At 46.5% G+C, this 22,191-nt stretch overlaps 11 non-coding genes across 11 annotated transcripts; all 11 read left to right on the top strand.

Annotated features, from left to right (window-relative positions):
* Positions 1 to 734: 734 nt before the first annotated feature.
* Positions 735 to 807, top strand: TRNAM-CAU (transfer RNA methionine (anticodon CAU)). Its single transcript has one exon. It is a non-coding gene; the product is annotated as a tRNA-Met (tRNA).
* Positions 808 to 1,472: 665 nt separating this feature from the next.
* TRNAM-CAU (transfer RNA methionine (anticodon CAU)) lies at positions 1,473 to 1,545 on the top strand. Its single transcript has one exon. It is a non-coding gene; the product is annotated as a tRNA-Met (tRNA).
* A 2,875-nt stretch (positions 1,546 to 4,420) lies between these two features.
* Positions 4,421 to 4,493, top strand: TRNAM-CAU (transfer RNA methionine (anticodon CAU)). Its single transcript has one exon. It is a non-coding gene; the product is annotated as a tRNA-Met (tRNA).
* A 374-nt stretch (positions 4,494 to 4,867) lies between these two features.
* Positions 4,868 to 4,940, top strand: TRNAM-CAU (transfer RNA methionine (anticodon CAU)). The gene has a single exon. It is a non-coding gene; the product is annotated as a tRNA-Met (tRNA).
* A 974-nt stretch (positions 4,941 to 5,914) lies between these two features.
* TRNAM-CAU (transfer RNA methionine (anticodon CAU)) lies at positions 5,915 to 5,987 on the top strand. Its single transcript has one exon. It is a non-coding gene; the product is annotated as a tRNA-Met (tRNA).
* Positions 5,988 to 7,241: 1,254 nt separating this feature from the next.
* On the top strand, positions 7,242 to 7,314 carry TRNAM-CAU (transfer RNA methionine (anticodon CAU)). Its single transcript has one exon. It is a non-coding gene; the product is annotated as a tRNA-Met (tRNA).
* A 669-nt stretch (positions 7,315 to 7,983) lies between these two features.
* Positions 7,984 to 8,056, top strand: TRNAM-CAU (transfer RNA methionine (anticodon CAU)). Its single transcript has one exon. It is a non-coding gene; the product is annotated as a tRNA-Met (tRNA).
* Positions 8,057 to 8,577: 521 nt separating this feature from the next.
* Positions 8,578 to 8,650, top strand: TRNAM-CAU (transfer RNA methionine (anticodon CAU)). The gene has a single exon. It is a non-coding gene; the product is annotated as a tRNA-Met (tRNA).
* Positions 8,651 to 9,322: 672 nt separating this feature from the next.
* On the top strand, positions 9,323 to 9,395 carry TRNAM-CAU (transfer RNA methionine (anticodon CAU)). Its single transcript has one exon. It is a non-coding gene; the product is annotated as a tRNA-Met (tRNA).
* A 12,126-nt stretch (positions 9,396 to 21,521) lies between these two features.
* On the top strand, positions 21,522 to 21,594 carry TRNAM-CAU (transfer RNA methionine (anticodon CAU)). The gene has a single exon. It is a non-coding gene; the product is annotated as a tRNA-Met (tRNA).
* Positions 21,595 to 22,118: 524 nt separating this feature from the next.
* Positions 22,119 to 22,191, top strand: TRNAM-CAU (transfer RNA methionine (anticodon CAU)). The gene has a single exon. It is a non-coding gene; the product is annotated as a tRNA-Met (tRNA).

Here is a 22,191-nt window from a genome sequence, read left to right as displayed (position 1 = left end):
GAAGGCAGAGCGCGAAAGACTCATAATCGTACGGTCTTAGTTCGAACTTCACCTGCCGCAGAGGCTTTTATAGTGAACATCCAAGTTAACTCAAAGCTCCTTCTTAGTCATTATACTTGCATTCCGCTCAACGAACAGCCTCGATAGCGCAGCAGGCAGCGCGTAAGTCTCATAATCTTAAGGTCGTCAGTTCGAACCTCACCCGGGGCATGGGCTTTTATCCTGAATGTCGAAGTATACACAAAGCAACTTCATATTCTTTATCCTCGCCTTGCCACATCGAGCAGCCTCCGTAGCGCAGTAGGCAGCGCGTAGGTCTCATAATCTTAAGGTCGTGAGATCGGTCCTCACTCGGGGCAAAAGGTTTTATCTTGTATTTCCAATTATACACAGAGCAACTTCATATTCTTTATCCTTGCCCTTCAACAACGAGCAGCCTCGGTAGCGCAGCAGGCAGCGCGTAAGTCTCATAATCCTAAGGTCGTGAGTTCGATCCTCAGCTGGGGCATTGGCTTTAATGTTCTATGTCCACGTTTACACAAAGCACCTTCTTATTCTTTGTCCTTACATTGCCCGGTAAGTGCAGATTTGGTAACGCAGCAGGCAGCGCGTAAGTCTCATAATCTTCAGGTCGTGACTTCGAGTCTCACCCGGGGCATAGGCTTCAATCTAGTATGTCCAAATATACACAAAGCAACTTCATATTCTTTATCTTCGCCTGGCCCTATCGAGCAGCCTCGGTAGCGCAGCAGGCAGCGCGTAAGTCTCATAATCTTAAGGTGGTGAGTTCGATCCTCACCCGGGGCATAGGCTTTAATCTTGTATGTCCAAGTATACACAAAGCAGCTCCATATTCCTTATCCTCGCCCTTCAACACCGAGCAGCCTCGGTAGCGCAGCAGGCAGCGCGTAAGTCTCATAATCATAAGCTATTAGTTCGATCCTCACCTGCGGCAAAGGCATTTTGCATGAACATCAAATTTTACGCAAAGCTCCTTGTTATTCTTTATACTTGCAATCTCCACCCCGAGCAGCCTCGGTAGCGCAGCACGCAGCGCGTAAGTCTCATAATATTAAGGTCGTGAGTTCGATCCTCACCCGGGGCATGGGCTTTTATCCTGTATGTCCAAGTATACACAAAGCAACTTCATATTCTATATAATTGCCTTCCCCCATTCTAGCAGCCTATGTAGGCAGCACGTAAGCCTCTTAGTCTTATGGTCGTGAGTTCGATCCTCACCCGGGGCAAAGGCTTTAATCTTGTATGTCCAAGTATACACAAGGCAACTCCATATTCCTTATCCTCGCCCTTCCAAGTCGGGCAGCCGGGGTAGCGCAGCAGGCAGCGCGTAATTCTCATAATCATACAGTCTGAGTTCGATCCCCACCTTCCGCAGAGGCTTTTATAGTGAACATCCAAGTTAACTCAAAGCTCTTTCTTAGTCATTATACTTGCATTTTGCACAACGAACAGCCTCGGTAGCGCAGCAGGCAGCGCGTAAGTCTCATAATCTTAAGGTCGTGAGTTCGATCCTCACCCGGGGCATAGGCTTTTATCTTGCATGTCCAAGTATACACAAAGCAACTTCATATTCTATATAATTGCCTTCCCCCATTGAGCAGCCTCGGTAGCGCAGCAGGCAGCGCGTAAGTCTCATAATCTTAAGGTCGTGAGTTCGATCCTCTACCGGGGCATAGGCTTTTATCTTGTATGTCTAAGTATACACAAAGCAACTTCATATTCTATATAATTGCCTTCACCCATCGAGCAGCCTCGGTAGCGCAGCAGGCAGCGCGTAAGTCTCATAACCTTAAGGTCGTAAGTTCGATCCTCACCCGGGGCATAGGCTTTTATCTTGTACGTCCAAGTATACACAAAGCAACTTCATATTCTATATAATAGCCTTCACCCACCGAGCAGCCTCGGTAGCGCAGCAGGCAGCGCGTAAGTCTCATAATATTAAGGTCGTGATTTCGAACCTCACCAGGGATATATTCTTTTATCTTGTATGTCTATTATTCACAAAGCTGCTTTATATTCTTTATCCTTGGCCGCCCCATTCTAACAGCCTATGTAGCACAGCAGGCAGCACGTAAGTCTTTTAGTCTTATGGTCGTGGGTTCGATCCTCCCCTGAGGCTTAGTCTTTCAACATGAATGTCCCAGTTTACACAAAGCTCCTTCCTAATCTTTATCCTTACATTCCGCAGAATGAGCAGTCTCGGTCGTGCAGCAGGCAGCGCGTGTCTCATAATTTTAAGGTCGGGAGTTCGATTTTCACCCGGGTCATAGGCTTTATTCTTCTATGTCCACGTTTACACAAAACTCCTTCATATTCTTTGTCCTTACATTGCCCGGTAAGTGCAGACTTGGTAACGCAGAAGGCAGCGCGCGAAAGACTCATAATCATACGGTCTTAGTTCGAACTTCACCTGCCGCAGAGGCATTTATAGTGAACATCCACGTTAACTCAAAGCTCCTTCTTAGTCATTATACTTGCATTCTGCTCAACGAACAGCCTCGGGAGCGCAGCAGGCAGCGCGTAAGTCTCATAATCTTAAGGTCGTGAGTTCGATCCTCACCCGGGGCATGGGCTTTTATCCTGAATGTCGACGTATACACAAAGCAACTTCATATTCTTTATCCTCGCCTTGCCATATCGAGCAGCCTCCGTAGCGCAGTAGGCAGCGCGTAAGTCTCATAATCTTAAGGTCGTCAGTTCGGTCCGCACTCGGGGCAAAAGATTTTATCTTGTATGTCCAATTATACACAGAGCAACTTCATATTCTTTATCCTTGCCCCTCAACAACGAGCAGCCTCGGTAGCGCAGCAGACAGCGCGTAAGTCTCATAATCCTAAGGTCGTGAGTTCGATCCTCACCTGGGGCATTGGCTTTAATCTTCTATGTCCACGTTTACACAAAGCACCTCTTTATTCTTTGTCCTTACATTGCCCGGTAAGTGCAGACTTGGTAACGCAGCAGGCAGCGCGCGAAAGACTCATAATCATACGGTCTTATTTCTATCCTTACCTGCGGCAAAGGCATTTATCGTGAACATCCAATTGTTTACAAAGCTCTTTCTGATTCTTTATACTTGCAATCTGCATCCCGAACAGCCTCGGTAGCGCAGCAGGCAGCACGTAGGTATCATAATCTTAAGGTCGTGAGTTCGATCCTCAACCGGGGCAAAGGCTTTTATAGTGAACTTCCAAGTTAACTCAAAGCTCCTTCTTAGTCATTATACTTGCATTCTGCACAACGAACAGCCTCGGTAGCGCAGCAGGCAGCGCGTAATTCTCATAATCATACAGTCTGAGTTCGATCCTCACCTGCCGCAGAGGCTTTTATAGTGAACATCCAAGTTAACTCAAAGCTCCTTCTTAGTCATTATACTTGCATTTTGCACAACGAACAGCCTCGGTAGCGCAGCAGGCAGCGCGTAAGTCTCATAATAATAAGTTCGTGAGTCCGTTTTTCACCCGGCTCATAGGCTTTGATCTTCTATGTCCACGTTTACACAAAACTCCTTCGTATTCTCTGTCCTTACATTGCCCGGTAAGTGCAGACTTGGTAACGCAGCAGGTAGCGCGCGAAAGACTCGTAATCATACGGTCTTAGTTCGATCCTTACCTGCGGCTAAGGCATTTATCGTGAGCATCCTATTTTTTACAAAGCTCTTTCTTATTCTTTATACTTGCACTCTGCATACCGAACAGCCTCGGTAGCGCAGCAGGCAGCGCGTAAGTCACATAATATTAAGGTCGTGAGTTCGATCCTCACCCGGGGCATGGATCTTTATTCTTTATGCTTGCCTTCCCCCATCGAGCAGCCTCGGTAGCGAAGCAGGTAGTGCGTAAGTCTCATAATTTTAAGGTCGTGATTTCGGTCCTCACCCGGGGCATAGGCTTTTATCCTGTATGTCCAAGTATACACAAAGCAACATATTCTTTTAATCGCCGTGCGACGTCGAGCAGCCTCGGTAGCGCAGCAGGCAGCGCGTAAGTCTCATAATATTAAGGTCGTGAGTTCGAATATCACCCGGGGCATAGCCATTTATCTTGTATGTCCAAGTATACACAAAGCAACTCCATATTCCTTATCCTCGCCCTTCCACGTCGAACAGCCAGGGTAGTTCAGCAGGCAGCGCGTAAGTCTCATAACCATACAGTCTGAGTTCGATCCTCACCTGCCGCAGAGGCTTTTATAGTGAACATCCAAGTTAACTCAAAGCTCCTTCTTAGTCATTATACTTGCATTCTGCGCAACGGGCAGCCTCGGTAGCGCAGCAGGCAGCGCGTAAGTCTCATAATCTTAAGGTCGTGAATTCGATCCTCACCCGGGGCATAGGCTTTTATCTTGTATGTCCAAGTATACACAAAGCAACTTCATATTCTATATAATTGCCTTACCCCATCGAGCAGCCTCGGTAGCGCAGCAGGCAGCGCGTAAGTCTCATAATCTTAAGGTCGTGAGTTCGATCCTCATCCGGGGCATAGGCTTTTATCTTGTATGTCCAAGTATACACAAAGCAACTTCATATTCTATATAATTGCCTTACCCCATTGAGCAGCCTCGGTAGCGCAGCAGGCAGCGCGTAAGTTTCATAATCCCGAGGTCGTGAGTTCGATCCTCACCCGGGGCATAGCCTTTTATCTTGTATGTCCAAGTATACACAAAGCAACTCCATAATCCTTATCCTCGCCCTTCCATGTCGAACAGCCTGGGTAGTTCAGCAGGCAGCGCGTAAGTCTCATAATCATACAGTCTGAGTTCGATCCTCACCTGCCGCAGAGGCTTTTATAGTGAACATCCAAGTTAACTCAAAGCTCCTTCTTAGTCATTATACTTGCATTCTGCACAACGAACAGCCTCGGTAGCGCAGCAGGCAGCGCGTAAGTCTCATAATCTTAAGGTCGTGAGTTCGACCCTCACCCGGGGCATAGGCTTTTATCTTGTATGTCCAAGTATACACAAAGCAACTTCATATTCTATATAATTGCCTTCCCCCATTGAGCAGCCTCGGTAGAGCAGCAGGCAGCGCGTAAGTCTAAAAATCTTAAGGTCGTGAGTTCGATTTTCACCCGGGTCATAGGCTTTATTCTTCTGTGTCCACGTTTACACAAAACTCCTTCATATTCTTTGTCCTTACAATGCCCGGTAAGTGCAGACTTGGTAACGCAGAAGGCAGAGCGCGAAAGACTCATAATCGTACGGTCTTAGTTCGAACTTCACCTGCCGCAGAGGCTTTTATAGTGAACATCCAAGTTAACTCAAAGCTCCTTCTTAGTCATTATACTTGCATTCCGCTCAACGAACAGCCTCGATAGCGCAGCAGGCAGCGCGTAAGTCTCATAATCTTAAGGTCGTCAGTTCGAACCTCACCCGGGGCATGGGCTTTTATCCTGAATGTCGAAGTATACACAAAGCAACTTCATATTCTTTATCCTCGCCTTGCCACATCGAGCAGCCTCCGTAGCGCAGTAGGCAGCGCGTAGGTCTCATAATCTTAAGGTCGTGAGATCGGTCCTCACTCGGGGCAAAAGGTTTTATCTTGTATTTCCAATTATACACAGAGCAACTTCATATTCTTTATCCTTGCCCTTCAACAACGAGCAGCCTCGGTAGCGCAGCAGGCAGCGCGTAAGTCTCATAATCCTAAGGTCGTGAGTTCGATCCTCAGCTGGGGCATTGGCTTTAATGTTCTATGTCCACGTTTACACAAAGCACCTTCTTATTCTTTGTCCTTACATTGCCCGGTAAGTGCAGATTTGGTAACGCAGCAGGCAGCGCGTAAGTCTCATAATCTTCAGGTCGTGACTTCGAGTCTCACCCGGGGCATAGGCTTCAATCTAGTATGTCCAAATATACACAAAGCAACTTCATATTCTTTATCTTCGCCTGGCCCTATCGAGCAGCCTCGGTAGCGCAGCAGGCAGCGCGTAAGTCTCATAATCTTAAGGTGGTGAGTTCGATCCTCACCCGGGGCATAGGCTTTAATCTTGTATGTCCAAGTATACACAAAGCAGCTCCATATTCCTTATCCTCGCCCTTCAACACCGAGCAGCCTCGGTAGCGCAGCAGGCAGCGCGTAAGTCTCATAATCATAAGCTATTAGTTCGATCCTCACCTGCGGCAAAGGCATTTTGCATGAACATCAAATTTTACGCAAAGCTCCTTGTTATTCTTTATACTTGCAATCTCCACCCCGAGCAGCCTCGGTAGCGCAGCACGCAGCGCGTAAGTCTCATAATATTAAGGTCGTGAGTTCGATCCTCACCCGGGGCATGGGCTTTTATCCTGTATGTCCAAGTATACACAAAGCAACTTCATATTCTATATAATTGCCTTCCCCCATTCTAGCAGCCTATGTAGGCAGCACGTAAGCCTCTTAGTCTTATGGTCGTGGGTTCGATCCTCCCCTGAGGCTTAGTCTTTCAACATGAATGTCCATGTTTACACACAGCTCCTTCCTTACATTCCGCAGAATTAGCAGCCTCGGTAGAGCAGCAGGCAGCGCGTAAGTCTAAAAATCTTAAGGTCGTGAGTTCGATTTTCACCCGGGTCATAGGCTTTATTCTTCTATGTCCACGTTTACACAAAACTCCTTCGTATTCTTTGTCCTTACATTGCCCGGTAAGTGCAGACTTGGTAACGCAGCAGGCAGCGCGCGAAGGACTCATAATCATACGGTCTTAGTTCTATCCTTACCTGCGGCAAAGGCATTTATCGTGAACATCCAATTTTTTACAAAGCTCTTTCTTATTCTTTATACTTGCACTCTGCATCCCGAACAGCCTCGGTAGCGCAGCAAGCAGCACGTAAGTCTCATAATCTTAAGGTCGTGAGTTCGATCCTCAACCGGGGCAAAGGCTTTTATAGTGAACTTCCAAGTTAACTCAAAGCTCCTTCTTAGTCATTATACTTGCATTCTGGACAACGAACAGCCTCGGTAGCGCAACAGGAAGCGCGTAAGTCTCATAATCGTAAGGTCGTGAGATCGATCCTCACCCGGGGCATAGGCTTTTATCCTGTATGTCCAAGTATACACAAAGCAACTCCATATTCCTTATCCTCGCCCTTCCACGTCGGGTAGCCTGGGTAGCGCAGCAGGCAGCGCGTAATTCTCATAATCATACAGTCTGAGTTCGATCCTCACCTGCCGCGGAGGCTTTTATAGTGAACATCCAAGTTAAATCAAAGCACCTTCTTAGTCATTATACTTGCATTCTGCACAACGAACAGCCTCGGTAGCGCAGCAGGCAGCGCTTAAGTCTCATATTCTTATGGTCGTGAGTTCGATCCTCACCCGGGGCATAGGCTTTTATCCTGTATGTCCAAGTATACACAAAGCAACTTCATATTCTTTTTCTTTGCCTTGCCACATCGAGCAGCCTCGGTAGCGCAACAGGCAGCGCGTAAGTCTCATAATCACAAGGTCGTGAGTTCGATCCTCAACCGGGGCATAGGCTTTTATCCTGTATGTCCAAGTATACACAAAGCAACTTCATATTCTATATAATTGCCTTCCCCCATTCTAGCAGCCTATGTAGGCAGCACGTAAGTCTCTTAGTCTCATGGTCGTGGGTTCGATCCTCCCCTGAGGCTTAGTCTTTCAACACGAATGTCCATGTTTACACACAGCTCCTTCCTAGTCTTTATCCTTACATTCCGCAGAATTAGCAGTCTCGGTAGCGCAGCAGGCAGCGCGTAAGTCTCATAATAATAAGTTCGCGAGTTCGATTTTCACCCGGCTCATAGGCTTTAATCTTCTATGTCCACGTTTACACAAGACTCCTTCGTATTCTTTGTCCTTACATTGCCCGGTAAGTGCAGACTTGGTAACGCAGCAGGCAGCGCGCGAAAGACTCATAATCATACGGTCTTAGTTCGATCCTTACCTGCGGCAAAGGCATTTATCGTGAGCATCCTATTTTTTACAAAGCTCTTTCTTATTCTTTATACTTGCACTCTGCATCCCGAACAGCCTCGGTAGCGCAGCAGGCAGCGCGTAAGTCTCATAATCTTGAGGTCGTGAGTTCGATCCTCACCCGGGGCATGGGCCTTTATCCTGTATGTCCAAGTATACACAGAGCAACTTCATATTCTTTATGCTTGCCTTCCCCCATCGAGCAGCCTCGGTAGCGAAGCAGGCAGCGCGTAAGTCTCATAATCTTAAGATCGTGTTTTCGATCCTCTCCCGGGGCATAGGTTTTTATCCTGTATGTCCAACTATACACAAAGCAACTTCATATTCTTTTAATCGCCTTGCCACGTCGAGCAGCCTCGGTAGCGCAGCAGGCAGCGCGTAAGTCTCATAATCTTAAGGTCGTGAGTTCGAATATCACCCGGGGCATAGCCTTTTATCTTGTATGTCCAAGTATACACAAAGCAACTTCATATTCTTTTAATCGCCTTGCCTCGTCGAGCAGCCTCGGTAGCGCAGCAGGCAGCGCGTAAGTCTCATAATATTAAGGTCGTGAGTTCGATCCTCACCCGGGGCATAGGCTTTTATCTTGTATGTCCAAGTATACACAAAGCAACTTCATATTCTATATAATTGCCCTCCGCCATCGTGCAGCCTCGGTAGCGCAGCAGGCAGCGTGTAAGTCTCATAATCTTAAGGTCGTGAGTTCGATCCTCACCCGGGGCATAGGCTTTTATCTTGTATGTCCAAGTATACACAAAGCAACTTTATATTCTATATAATAGCCTTCACTCATCGAGCAGCCTCGGTAGCGCAGCAGGCAGCGCGTAAGTCTCATAATATTAAGGTCGTGATTTCGATCCTCACCAGGGATATATTCTTTTATCTTGTATGTCTATTATTCTCAAAGCTGCTTTATATTCTTTATCCTTGGCCTCCCCATTCTAGCAGCCTATGTAGCACAGCAGGCAGCACGTAAGTCGCTTAGTCTTATGGTCGTGGTTTCGATCCTCCCCTGAGGCTTAGTCTTTCAACGTGAATGTCCCAGTTTACACGAAGCTCCTTCCTAGTCTTTATCCTTACATTCTGCAGAATGAGCAGTCTCGGTAGCGCAGCAGGCAGCGCCTGTCTCATAATCTTAAGGTCGTGAGTTCGATTTTCACCCGGGTCATAGGCTTTAATCTTCTATGTCCACGTTTACACAAAACTCCTTCATACTCTTTGTTCTTACATTGCCGGTAAGTGCAGACTTGGTAACGCAGAAGGCAGCGCGCGATAGACTCATAATCATACGGTCTTAGTTCGAACTTCACCTGCCGCAGAGGCTTTTATAGTGAACATCCAAGTTAACTCAAAGCTCCTTCTTAGTCATTATACTTGCATTCTGCTCAACGAACAGCCTCGGTAGCGCAGCAGGCAGCGCGTAAGTCTCATAATCTTAAGGTCGTGAGTTCGATCCTCACCCGGGGCATGGGCTTTTATCCTGAATGTCGAAGTATACACAAAGCAACTTCATATTCTTTATCCTCGCCTTGCCACACCGAGCAGCCTCCGTAGCGCAGTAGGCAGCGCGTAGGTCTCGTAATCTTAAGGTCGCGAGTTCGGTCCTCACTCGGGGCAAAATATTTTATCTTGTATGTCCAATTATACACAGAGCAACTTCATATTCTTTATCCTTGCCCTTCAACAAGGTGCAGCCTCGGTAGCGCAGCAGGCAGCGCGTCAGTCCCATCATCTTGAGGTCGTGAGTTCGATAGTCACCCGGGGCGTAAGCTTTTACCTTGTATGTCCAAGCATACACAAAGGAACTTGATATCTTTTATCCTTGCCCTTCAACATCGAGCAGCCACGGTAGCGCAACAGGCAGCGCGTAAGTCTTATGATATTAAAGTCTGAGTTCGATCCTCACCTGCGTCAAAGGCATTCGTCATAACCATCCAAGTTTACACGCAGCTTCTTCTTATTCTTTGTACTTGAACTCTGCACAACGAGCGGCATCGGTAGGGCAGCAGGCAGCGCGTACGTGTCATAATCTTAAGGTCGTGAGTTCAATCCTCACCTGGGGGATAAGTTATGCTTTTATCTTGTATGTCTAGTATACACAAAGCTCCTTCATATTCTTTATCCTTGCCCTTCCCAGCTCGAGCAGCCTGTGTAGCCCAGCAGGCAGCGCATAAGTCTCATAATCTTAAGATTTGCGTTCGATCCTCACCTGCGGCAAAGTCGTTTATCATGAACATCCAATTTTACACAAAACTCCTTCTTATTCTTTATCCATACATTCCTCAATTGGAGCAGCCTCGATAGCGCAGCAGCAGGGCGTTAGTCTCTTCATCTGATGGTCGCGGGTTCGACCCTTCCCCGTGGCTTAACGTTTTATCATGAATGTACACGTTTACACAAAGCTCCTTCCTGGTCTTTATCCTTACATTCCGCAGAAAGAGCAGTCTCGGTAGCGCAGCAGACAGCGCTTAAGTCCCCTAATCTTAAGGTACTAATTTCGATTCTCACTCGCGACAAAAGCTTTTATCTTGTACGTCCAAGTTTACACAAACTCCTTCTTACTCCCTATCCTTATATTGCCCAAGAGGAGCAGCCACCTAAGCGCAGCAGGCAGCGCTTAAGTCTCTAAATCTTAAGGTCGTGAGTTCGATCCTCATCCGGGGCATCGGCAATTTTCTCGTATGTTTATGTTTACACAAAGCTCCTTCATATTCGTTATCCTTGCCCTTCCGAATTCGAGCAGCCTATGTAGCCCAGCAGGCAGCGCGTAAGTCTCTCAATCTTATGGTTGTGGGTTCGATCCTCCCCCGTGGCTTAGTCTTTCATCATGAGTGTCCAAGTTTACACAAGTCTCCTTCCTAGTCTTTATCCATATATTCCGCAGTACGAGCAGCCCCGGTAGCGCAGCTGGCAGAGCGTAAGTCTCATAATCTTAAGGTTGTGAGTTCGATCTTCACCCGGGGCATAGGCTTTAATCATTTATGTCCAAGTTTACATAAAACTCCTTCTTATTCTTTGTCCTTACATTGCCCAGGCAGCGCAGCCTCGGTAGCGCAGTAGACTCCGCGTAAGTCTTGTAATCGTACGCTCTTTGACTTGATCCGCACGCTGGTCTGACTTTTGTCTTGTATGTTCAAGTTTACAATAAAATCCGTTTTATTTTTTATCCTTATTGTTACGGAGTTATCCGTGGTAGTTAGAGGTGAAAGAAGGTGCTGGGATGAACAGGTCTCAACTTACGAAATTAAAGTTGGTTTAAAATTTAACAAGGTTATATTTTCTTTTCAAGATCAAGAAATCTTCTTCTATCTTAATCTGTTTACCCTCCAGGGTTGGCTTTTCCCTCGGACTCTGCGAGGGATCCCACCTCTACCGCCTCAAGGGCAGTGTCCTGGAGTTTCAGACATTGGGTCGGGGATACAACTGGGGAGAATGACCAGTACCTCGCCCAGGCGGCCTCACCTGCTATGCTGAACAGGGGCCTTGTGGAGGGATGGGAAGATTGGAAGGGATAGACAAGGAAGAGGGAAGGAAGCGGCCGTGGCCTTAAGTGAGGTACCATCCCGGCATTTGCCTGGAGGAGAAGTGGGAAACCACGGAAAACCACTTCCAGGATGGCTGAGGTGGGAATCGAACCCACCTCTACTCAGTTGACCTCCCGAGGCTGAGTGGACCCCGTTCCAGCCCTCGTACCACTTTTGAAATTTCGTGGCAGAGCCGGGAATCGAACCCGGACCTCAGGGGGTGGCAGCTAATCACGCTAACCACTACACCACAGAGGCGGACAAGATCAAGAAATAACAAATATAATAGGTACACAGTAGCCTAAGAAATCGAGAATGTACAATTACAGTGTTACAGGATTTGGGCTCCGAGAGCCAGACACACAATTCTTGAGCAGTAAGCCCAACTTTACCCGTATACAAGATTCAACCAAGGGGCAGAAGACCTCAATCATGCTCAAGAGCCCTTGCTCCCAATTACATAGCAAAGCCCCCTCGAGGCACACAGAAACAAAATTTAAGAAAGAGCAACCCGCTCTCAAAGTTCAAGCCTATCGAAGGCCACACCAAACTCCACATTCAAGCTGTCCTCTAAGGACATAAACACAGGGGTAAAAGTACCCAAGCTACTGAGGCCTATTCATTAAAGAAACAGGAAAATTACATGGCCTCCAAAATACCAATTTGAGAGGAGGCGTACTTGCACTCCTAATACACTTTATTTAAAACCTATTTGGCCCCAGGCCGCATATGCAATGGCTAATCCCATACTAAAGAGGTGACACGATAGGAAAACTTATTACATTACGAAACGAAGAAAAATGGTTGAGAAAACGTAGTCACCTCAAAAACAATATGAAAGGGAGCTCGAGAGGGTAGGCACTCTCTATCCCAATTTATAGTTTAAAGAGATAGAATTTATACCAAGAGTCTTTTACATTTTAAAGGAAAGTTACATGATAAAAGTTCGAACCCGCCCCGACGGTTAAACTGCTGAGCTGGCAAGAAAATAAGTTATAAAACGGCCATTACCTGGTGGTTGAACTGCTGCCTGAAGAAAGAGGCGCTTCCCGCCTCCTGCTATATAATTTACACGATGATAGGTGTTACTGAAGTGGCGCAGAGACCCGAAAATCAGCAGTTTATATACCCTCGCGGAACATTCGAGACCTTTCATGAATGAGAACACCCGCCCACAAGCCTTTTATTGGATAATGAAAAAAACTAATACACCAGACGAAGAAGAAACACCTTATTGGCGGAAAATTAATTACGGAAATTCCTTATTGGTCAAATTCAAAACAGGCGGAACGAAAGGGTTAATATTGCCAACTTAAACGATGGCAGAAAGAAATTTAATAAAGAACAAACTTATAAATACTAAATTTCTTCAAAAAAGGGCTCCTACACTTCGCACTAGAGTGCACAGTTGTAGTTCGTAAGTAGCGTCCTCTAGAAGAGAATGTTCACACTTCTTGCTAGAGAGAAAACAACAATGAATCGAAATTGACATAGTTCAGAACACTTCAAAATTTACCAGTAGGGACATCTTCTGAAAAACTTGAGAATTAACATGGTAGTTAAAGTTTAGGTTTCCTCCAGTAGAGGAGTTTCAACTGGCGCAATGTTTGAATTAGCGGAGCGGAGGTGTACCGCCCGGTACAGACCGCCCCCCCCAAAAGTCCCTCCAAGGGGTAACACAGAAGAACATAAAGGTTTGTTTTAAAATAAGGTTCAAGTTATGATGTTGATATAGACGTTAATTGCAGAAGTATTTACAACCAAATTTTCTTAAAAGATTGGTTACAGTTTCAAAATTCTTTGTAGTTATTTTTGATGTAATGTCTTTATGCTTGTAGAAGTTGAATTCAGAAGGAAAAACTTTTAATACTTGTAAATGACGGAAAATTTTCTAAGTCCACCAAATATTGCAGTTGAATTCAAAAATGTAGTAATTGTTGATATTAGATGTCCATGTGGCAGATTAAGTACATTTGTTGCTGATGACTTTGACGGCCAGACCAGCCGCCACTGCTTGTGTTCAGAGGAGGCCGCTCGGACCCCGCAAGTACCCTGAGATACCACTCGCCCGCACTATGAGAGGAGTAGTGGTGTAGAAGCACGCCGCACCCGCGGTGAACGTATACAGGCCGCGGGCAAGTAGCAGGTTGTGCGCCGCACATCAGCCTTGGCCGGGAGGAGGGCTCCGGCTCGCCATACACAGGTTGGCCTCACTGGAGAGGGGCGGGCCCGTACCCCACCTCAGTGGCGGTACGGCGCCGCGCTGCTGCGGGGGCAATGAAACATTAAGATCTCGGCGGCAGAATTTGTTGGACCATAATTCTTTTAGGGCTCAGGCTTTGTGGTGAGGTTGAGGGGCAAGCGGCGTGGAGATATTTGTTTCATTTACATAACCACTGTGTGTTGCTGAGGAGGAGACGGGAGCGTGGTAATGGCCGTGGTAAGGACAGGACGACAGTTTAACTGGTCGGGGAAGGTTTTTACAAAGAATGCTTCAATATAAAGGACATTATTGAAAGGGCAGAAGGCCTTAAAAGTGAAACCCCTCAAAAAATATATATAACCTTCATATTTCTTTCAAAATCATATGGAGCAAGTTAGTACGGAAGTTATACAGGTTTCACCTGCGAGAGGTGAACCCTAAATATCCTCTCGGTGGCTGGATTGCTTAGCAATAAGGTAACGGGTGTAAGGAAATCGAGAATAATACACGGCCCATGAAATCTGGGGGCAAGCTTGCCCGCGGGAACAAAATTCTTGACCATCACCTGGTCACCTACCTTCAAACTGGCGGGTCTCCGTCCACGATCATATCTTTCCCTAACTTTTTCATGAGACACTTTAAGATTGGCTTTAGCCTTCTTCCAAAGATCTTTAATATTATCTGGATCTATTGTCTCGGGTAGAATGTCACTCAGAGACCAGAGCTTACAGAGCGGCGTGTTGGGAACGAACTTGAACATCAAAGAAGCTGGAGTAAACTTATGAGATTCATGAACCGCCGAATTCAAAGCAAAAGCTAACCAATGCAGGGACGTGTCCCACCTAGAATGATCTTCATGATGATAGGCTAAGACGCGGACCTCAGATTACGATTAACCCGTTCAGCCAGAGATGGTTGAGTATAATAAGCAGAAGTTGTCACATGAGAGATGGACAGGTCAAAACAGAATTTACGAAAGAGATTAGATGTGAAAGCCTTAGCATTGTCAGACACAATATATTGACACGGACCAAAAGAAGCAAAAATAGAATTTAAACAAGTAATGGTGGACTGAGCGGTAGCCAGCTTAGTCGGGAATAACCAAGAAAATCTTGTAAATCCATCTACACATACAAGGATGAACTTGTTGGCATTCCTCTTTGAGTGGGGGAAGGGTCCTACGTAATCGATGTAGAGACGTTCCATGGGACGCGACGCTTGATGAGAAGACAAAAGGACTACCTTGGTAGACATGGTTCGTTTACTAAGCAAACAAGATTTACAAGCCTTTACTAGTTCACGGATTTCACCGTCCATGCCTTTCCAGATGAACATTTCACGAATCTTTTCACGGGTTTTAAAGATGCCTAAATGCCCCCCCCCAGTGGGGTTTCATGATAGTACTTGAAGATCTTAGGTACAAGAACAGCTGGAACTACAACTTTCATCATCTTATCATGCCTCGAAGGGCAACATAAAACACCATTCCTCAATACATAAGGGACAACATGTTCCCCAGAAGAAAGGGTTTCCATGATCGGAGCCAGCGTTGGATCTTCCCGTTGGCATTTCTCAATATCCCTAAAGAGCATGGGAGCATCTGTTAAGATGGCATTAACCTCAGATAGCATGGACTCGGGAGGTTATGAACTATCGACCGGTTCATGGGTCTCGACATCGTTGGAAAACATACGGCTTAGTCCGTCGGCCACAACATTTTCAGTACCTCTGATATGCCTAACGTCAAATTGGAAGGCAGAAATTCGGATGGCCCAACGGGCTATACGACCAGAACGACGCGGCCTACCTAAGACCCAGCTTAAGGCTTGATTATCAGTCTCCAGGGTGAATTTGACATGTTCCAGATAGAGACGGAACTTTTCTAAGGCAAATAAGACTGCCAAACCTTCAAGCTCATAGATGGAATACTTGGCTTCTTGAGCCGATTGATGCATAGGCGCTGATTCGCCTCCCTTGTTCAGTCTCTTGAAGAAGGACTGCAGCTACCGCCGACGACGACGCGTCTGTTTGGACGATGAATTTCTTCGAGAAATCTGGCATAGCAAGGACAGGGGCATTACAGAGAGCTAATTTCCGGTCTTCAAAACCGGCTTGTTGCGAAGGCCCCCACTCGAATTTTATGCCTTTCCTACGAAGAAGGTTCAAAGGCGCCGCTCTATTAGCGAAGTTAGGAATAAATTTCCTGAAGAAATTCACCATACCAATGAACCTGGCAATACCTTTGATGTCCTAGGGAGGCTTGAAATCACGGATGGCCTGTGTTCTAGAGTGATCGACTGCGACACCATCGGGCGACACAATATGCCCTAGGGATGACATGGAGGGCTTAGCGAAGGCAAACTTGGACAACTTCACAGTTAACCCAGCCTTACGGAGGCGATTGAGAACTTCTTTCAGATGATCTAGACGTTCTTCAAAGGTCTCCGAAAATACGACGACATCATCAAGATAGTGGTACAAGTACTCGAATTTGATGTCGGAGAAGACCCTATCTAGCAGTCTAGTGAGTACTGCTGCTCCCGTGGGGAGCCCGAAAGGCACGCGGTTGTATTCATACAAATTCCAATCCGTGGCAAACGCTGTAAGATGTTTAGACTCTTCAGCTAGGGGAATTTGATTATAGGCCTGATTCAGGTCCAAGATGGTAAAGAATTTAGCTTTAGGAAACCATGAAAAACAAGAATGGAGGTCAGGAAGGGGCACAGATTGTAACACCACCTTCCGATTGAGAGCCCTATAATCAATGACAGGCCTGAAGCCACCTTGGGGTTTCGGGACTAGGAAAATAGGTGAAGAATACGCCGACTTAGAGGGCCTAATAATACCATCCTTTAATATTTGATCGATGATTTCTTTCAATGCCTTCATTTTAGGTGGAGATAGCCTATAAGGTGGAAAACGGACAGGAATCGAATCCGTAACCTCAATTTTGTATTCGATCAGGTCAGTAACACAAAGAGTATCAGAGAACACCTCTGGAAACGACTGACACAACTTACGAATACTGTCAGCCTGCTCCTCAGGTAGATGTCTAAGATCTAACAACATCTCATCCTGGGTAGGCGAAATAGATGAACATGATACAGAATTACATTTCAATAAGGGAATCTTACAATTAGAAGCAAATTTGAATGTGCATGACTTACTTTGAAGATCGAGCACTAAGCCCGTATGGGACATGAAGTCGGCTCCCAATATAATGGGGCAAGATAAGTGCTTGGCCACAAACAATTTAACTTTCCAAATAAATTTAGAAATACGTATTTTGGCTTTTAAGGAACCTAAAATTTCTAATGGAGAAGAATTAGCCGAAACATATTGAACAGAAGATGAGCAATAGTCCGGAAGTTTACAAATAGATTTCAATTTCGAATACCATTGAGCCTAAATAATAGAACACACACTGCCAGAGTCTAATAGGGCTGTTACAAGTTCGTTATTTAATTCAATTTTGAGAAAAGGCACATGTGCGGGGGTATCCGCCGCTATCCTAAGACAATCTTTAGGGCCTTTAAAAGATACATTTGAAGACTGAGATTTCCCTGAAATTTCGTCAGTTTTACATGGGGCTGAGCCTCTGGAAGACGGGTTCGCCGACTCAGCCGAAGCCACTAGTCACTTATGATTGTTGTTCGAAGTTGAGCAGGAGGGAGTGCTGTTAGCATTAGGGCAGTTCTTGGCAACATGTGAAAACGCGCCGCATTTAAAACAACCTTGAGACGACCCTGCTCCATTCCATTCCTTGTCCTACTAGCTTTATTTAGAGGGCACTTGTCCCGAAGATGGTCAGGCGACCCACTAGCATAACATTTACGGGCAGTGGCGGTTCGGCGAGGTGGAGGCCGAAAATTGCTAGAGGATGGAGGGGGTTCTTTCGCGACACGCAAGGTATCGGCGTTTCTAACTCCTTCCGCTGAGACGGCCATGGCCTCTAATTCAGCAAACGTTTGAGGACGCGACGCAAAACACAAGTATGATCTGTAAGGTGGTGAAATACCTTCTACAATAGCCTGAACAATTTGATCTTCAGGAAAATGGAGAGCAAACACCCTGGTATTAAATTTGATGTCCTGGATGAAGTTGGCAAGACTTTCGTCCAGACGCTGTACCCGATAGTAGTGTTTTTGAATAAGCGATGACCTAGCTCGAGCCGGAATGAAGTTTGCGAGAAGGTGTGCATGAAAGTCTTCAATAGATGACTGTTCAGCAATTGCCCTGACTATTTTGTCTGAAAGAACACCAGTTGCATAGGGTAAATGATCTGCAAGATCTGACACGGAGAAAGAGAGAAAACAAGGGCATGATCCTGAAATTCAACTAAAAACCTTAAGAATGCAATGACATCGGTTGTGGAGTTAACAGAAAACTTTGAAATGCCTCTGAGTAGCATAGTTAATGGATGGGGTAAACTGCTGAAACCAGGTGACATAGTAGAAGGGGGCCTAAGTGACGGAGAAGCAGATTCGGAAGGAGCATTATTTAACACAAAGGGTGGAATGGACTTGCGACGATCGGACATCGTTTCTAATGGGGTAGATGTACGTTGGTAGTCGCTTCAGCACTACTTCCTTCCTCTTTAGAGGGATCCTCCCCACAAACAATATTTACGACCATAGGCTGGTCGACTTTGGGAATAACAGGTCCAGATAACAACTGACTAACCTTACTAGACATTTTGGACAAGCTTTCGGCAAGGGCGCTAGCTTCCTTACCCTGAACGTCATTTAACTTCAGAGAAAATAGATCACATACTCTATTACACTGACTGACAGTGACAATGCAACACCAAGGAGGAGTGGTTCGAAGGGGATGAAAGTTGGGGAAAAAACAGAGACGGCACGGATGAATAATTTATGTTTATTTCAAACCGATATGCAGGTTACACAATGCGCACGGCATCGACTCAGTAGGATGTAGGACCACCGCGAGCGGCGATGCACGCAGAAACACGTCGAGGTACAGAGTCAATAAGAGTGCGGATGGTGTCCTGAGGGATGGTTCTCCATTCTCTGTCAACCATTTGCCACAGTTGGTCGTCCGTACGAGACTGGGGCAGAGTTTGCAAACGGCGTCCAATGAGATCCCACATGTGTTCGATTGGTGAGAGATCCGGAGAGTACGCTGGCCACGGAAGCATCTGTACACCTCGTAGAGCCTGTTGGGAGATGCGAGCAGTGTGTGGGCGGGCATTATCCTGCTGAAACAGAGCATTGGGCAGCCCCTGAAGGTACGGGAGTGCCACCGGCCGCAGCACATGCTGCACGTAGCGGTGGGCATTTAACGTGCCTTGAATACGCACTAGAGGTGACGTGGAATCATACGCAATAGCGCCCCAAACCATGATGCCGCGTTGTCTAGCGGTAGGGCGCTCCACAGTTACTGCCGGATTTGACCTTTCTCCACGCCGACGCCACACTCGTCTGCGGTGACTATCACTGACAGAACAGAAGCGTGACTCATCAGAGAACACGACGTTCCGCCATTCCCTCATCCAAGTCGCTCTAGCCCGGCACCATGCCAGGCGTGCACGTCTATGCAGTGGAGTCAATGGTAGTCTTCTGAGCGGACGCCGAGAGTGCAGGCCTCCTTCAACCAATCGACGGGAAATTGTTCTGGTCGATATTGGAACAGCCAGGGTGTCTTGCACATGCTGAAGAATGGCGGTTGACGTGGCGTGCGGGCTGCCACCGCTTGGCGGCGGATGCGCCGATCCTCGCGTGCTGACGCCACTCGGGCTGCGCCTGGACCCCTCGCACGTGCCACATGTCCCTGCGCCAACCATCTTCGCCACAGGCGCTGCACCGTGAACACATCCCTATGGGTATCGGCTGCGATTTGACGAAGCGACCAACCTGCCCTTCTCAGCCCGATCACCATACCCCTCGTAAAGTCGTCTGTCTGCTGGAAATGCCTCCGTTGACGGCGGCCTGGCATTCTTAGCTATACACGTGTCCTGTGGCACACGACAACACGTTCTACAATGACTGTCGGCTGAGAAATCACGGTACGAAGTGGGCCATTCGCCAACGCCGTGTCCCATTTATCGTTCGCTACGTGCGCAGCACAGCGGCGCATTTCACATCATGAGCATACCTCAGTGACGTCAGTCTACCCTGCAATTGGCATAAAGTTCTGACCACTCCTTCTTGGTGTTGCATTTGCTCTGTCAGTCAGTGTATAAAAGTGGTACAACCTAGCCTGTACTCTTTTAAGTTGATTAGGTGATGGATCACTTACTTCAAAAAAACTAACTACAAATGCTAGCTCAGTAGTATTGTCATTGATCGTGGAGAGAGCATCGTCAATCTCTTTTTCTCCCAAAGTCGGGATGGTAATAGGTAAATCAAGGGAATCTTTTAGCTTATTGGAGTCGAGTGCAACCGTGCCCCCAGATTGAACGTTTCTGAGAGATAGTTCATAAATTAATTCCTCTTTACGCAAATAGAAAGGATGAAGAGGGCCGGACATGGTGACAGAAATTTTTTAGAAAAAATAAAAAAACATTCCAGCAACTAAGAAAATTGTTAGAGTTCGAATGAAAAACAATGTTTAGCCTACAAAGGGGCTAATTTGAGACCCATTCAACCACGCTCTGCTACCACTTGTTACGGAGTTATCCGTGGTAGTTAGAGGTGAAAGAAGGTGCTGGGATGAACAGGTCTCAACTTACGAAATTAAAGTTAGTTTAAAATTTAACAAGGTTATATTTTCTTTTCAAGATCAAGAAATAACAAATATAATAGGTACACCGTAGCCTAAGAAATCGAGAATGTTCAATTACAGTGTTACAGGATTTGGGCTCCGAGAGCCAGACACACAATTCTTGAGCAGTAAGCCCAAATTTACCCGTATACAAGATTCGATCCTCACCCGGGGCATAGGCTTTTATCTTGTACGTCCAAGTATACACAAAGCAACTTCATATTCTATATAATTGCCTTCCCCCATCGAGCAGCCTCGGTAGCGCAGCAGGCAGCGCGTTCTCATAATCTTAAGGTCGTGAGTTCGATCCTCACCCGGGGCAAAGGCTTTAATCTTGTATGTCCAAGTATACACAAAGCAACTCCATATTCCTTATCCTCGCCCATCCACGTCGAACAGCCTGGGTAGTCTAGCAGGCAGCGCGTAAGTCACATAATATTAAGGTCGTGAGTTCGAATATCACCCGGGGCATAGCCTTTTATCTTGTATGTCCAAGTATACACAAAGCAACTTCATATTCTTTATCCTTGCCTTGCAACATCGAGCAGCCTCGGTAGCGCAGTAGGCAGCGCGTAAGTCTCATAATCTTAAGGTCGTGATTTCGATCCTCACCAGGGATATATTCTTTTATCTTGTATGTCTATTATTCACAAAGCTGCTTTATATTCTTTATCCTTGGCCTCCCCATTCTAGCAGCCTATGTAGCACAGCAGGCAGCACGTAAGTTGCTTAGTCTTATGGTCGTGGGTTCGATCCTCCCCTGAGGCTTAGTCTTTCAACGTGAATGTCCCAGTTTACACAAAGCTCCTTCCTAGTTTTTATCCTTACATTCCGCAGAATGAGCAGTCTCGGTAGCGCAGCAGGCAGCGCGTGTCTCATAATCTTAAGGTCGTGAGTTCGATTTTCACCCGGGTCATAGGCTTTAATCTTCTATGTCCACGTTTACACAAAACTCCTTCATACTCTTTGTCCTTACATTGCCCGGTAAGTGCAGACTTGGTAACGCAGAAGGCAGCGCGCGTAAGACTCATAATCATACGGTCTTAGTTCGAACCTTACCTGCGGCAAAGGCTTTTATCGTGAACATCCAATTTTTTACAAAGCTCTTTCTTATTCTTTATACTTGCACTCTGCCTCCCGAACAGCCTCGGTAGCGCAACAGGCAGCGCGTAAGTCTCATAATCTTAAGGTCGTGAGTTCGATCCTCACCCGAGGCATGGGCTTTTATCCTGAATGTCGAAGTATACACAAAGCAACTTCATATTCTTTATCCTCGCCTTGCCACATCGAGCAACCTGCGTAGCGCAGTAGGCAGCGCGTAGGTCTCGTAATCTTAAGGTCGTGAGTTCGGTCCTCACTCGGGGCAAAAGATTTTATCTTGTATGTCCAATTATACACAGAGCAATTTCATATTCTTTATCCTTGCCCTTCAACAACGAGCAGCCTCGGTAGCGCAGCAGGCAGCGCGTAAGTCTCATAATCCTAAGGTCGTGAGTTCGATCCTCACCTGGGGCATTGGCTTTAATCTTCTATGTCCACGTTTACACAAAGCACCTTCTTATTCTTTGTCCTTACATTGCCCGGTAAGTGCAGATTTGGTAACGCAGCAGGCAGCGCGTAAGTCTCATAATCTTCAGGTCGTGAGTTCGAGTCTCACCCGGGGCATAGGCTTTAATCTAGTATGTCCAAGTATACACAAAGCAACTTCATATTCTTTATCTTCGCCTGGCCCCATCGAGCAGCCTCGGTAGCGCAGCAGGCAGCGCGTAAGTCTCATAATCTTAAGGTCGTGAGTTCGATCCTCACCCGGGGCA

The sequence above is a fragment of the Anabrus simplex genome, chromosome 3 (assembly GCF_040414725.1).
Source record: "Anabrus simplex isolate iqAnaSimp1 chromosome 3, ASM4041472v1, whole genome shotgun sequence".
Taxonomy (NCBI): Eukaryota; Metazoa; Arthropoda; class Insecta; order Orthoptera; family Tettigoniidae; genus Anabrus; species Anabrus simplex.
Note: the sequence above shows the minus strand (reverse complement) of the source record. Positions and strands in the feature narration are given on the sequence as shown.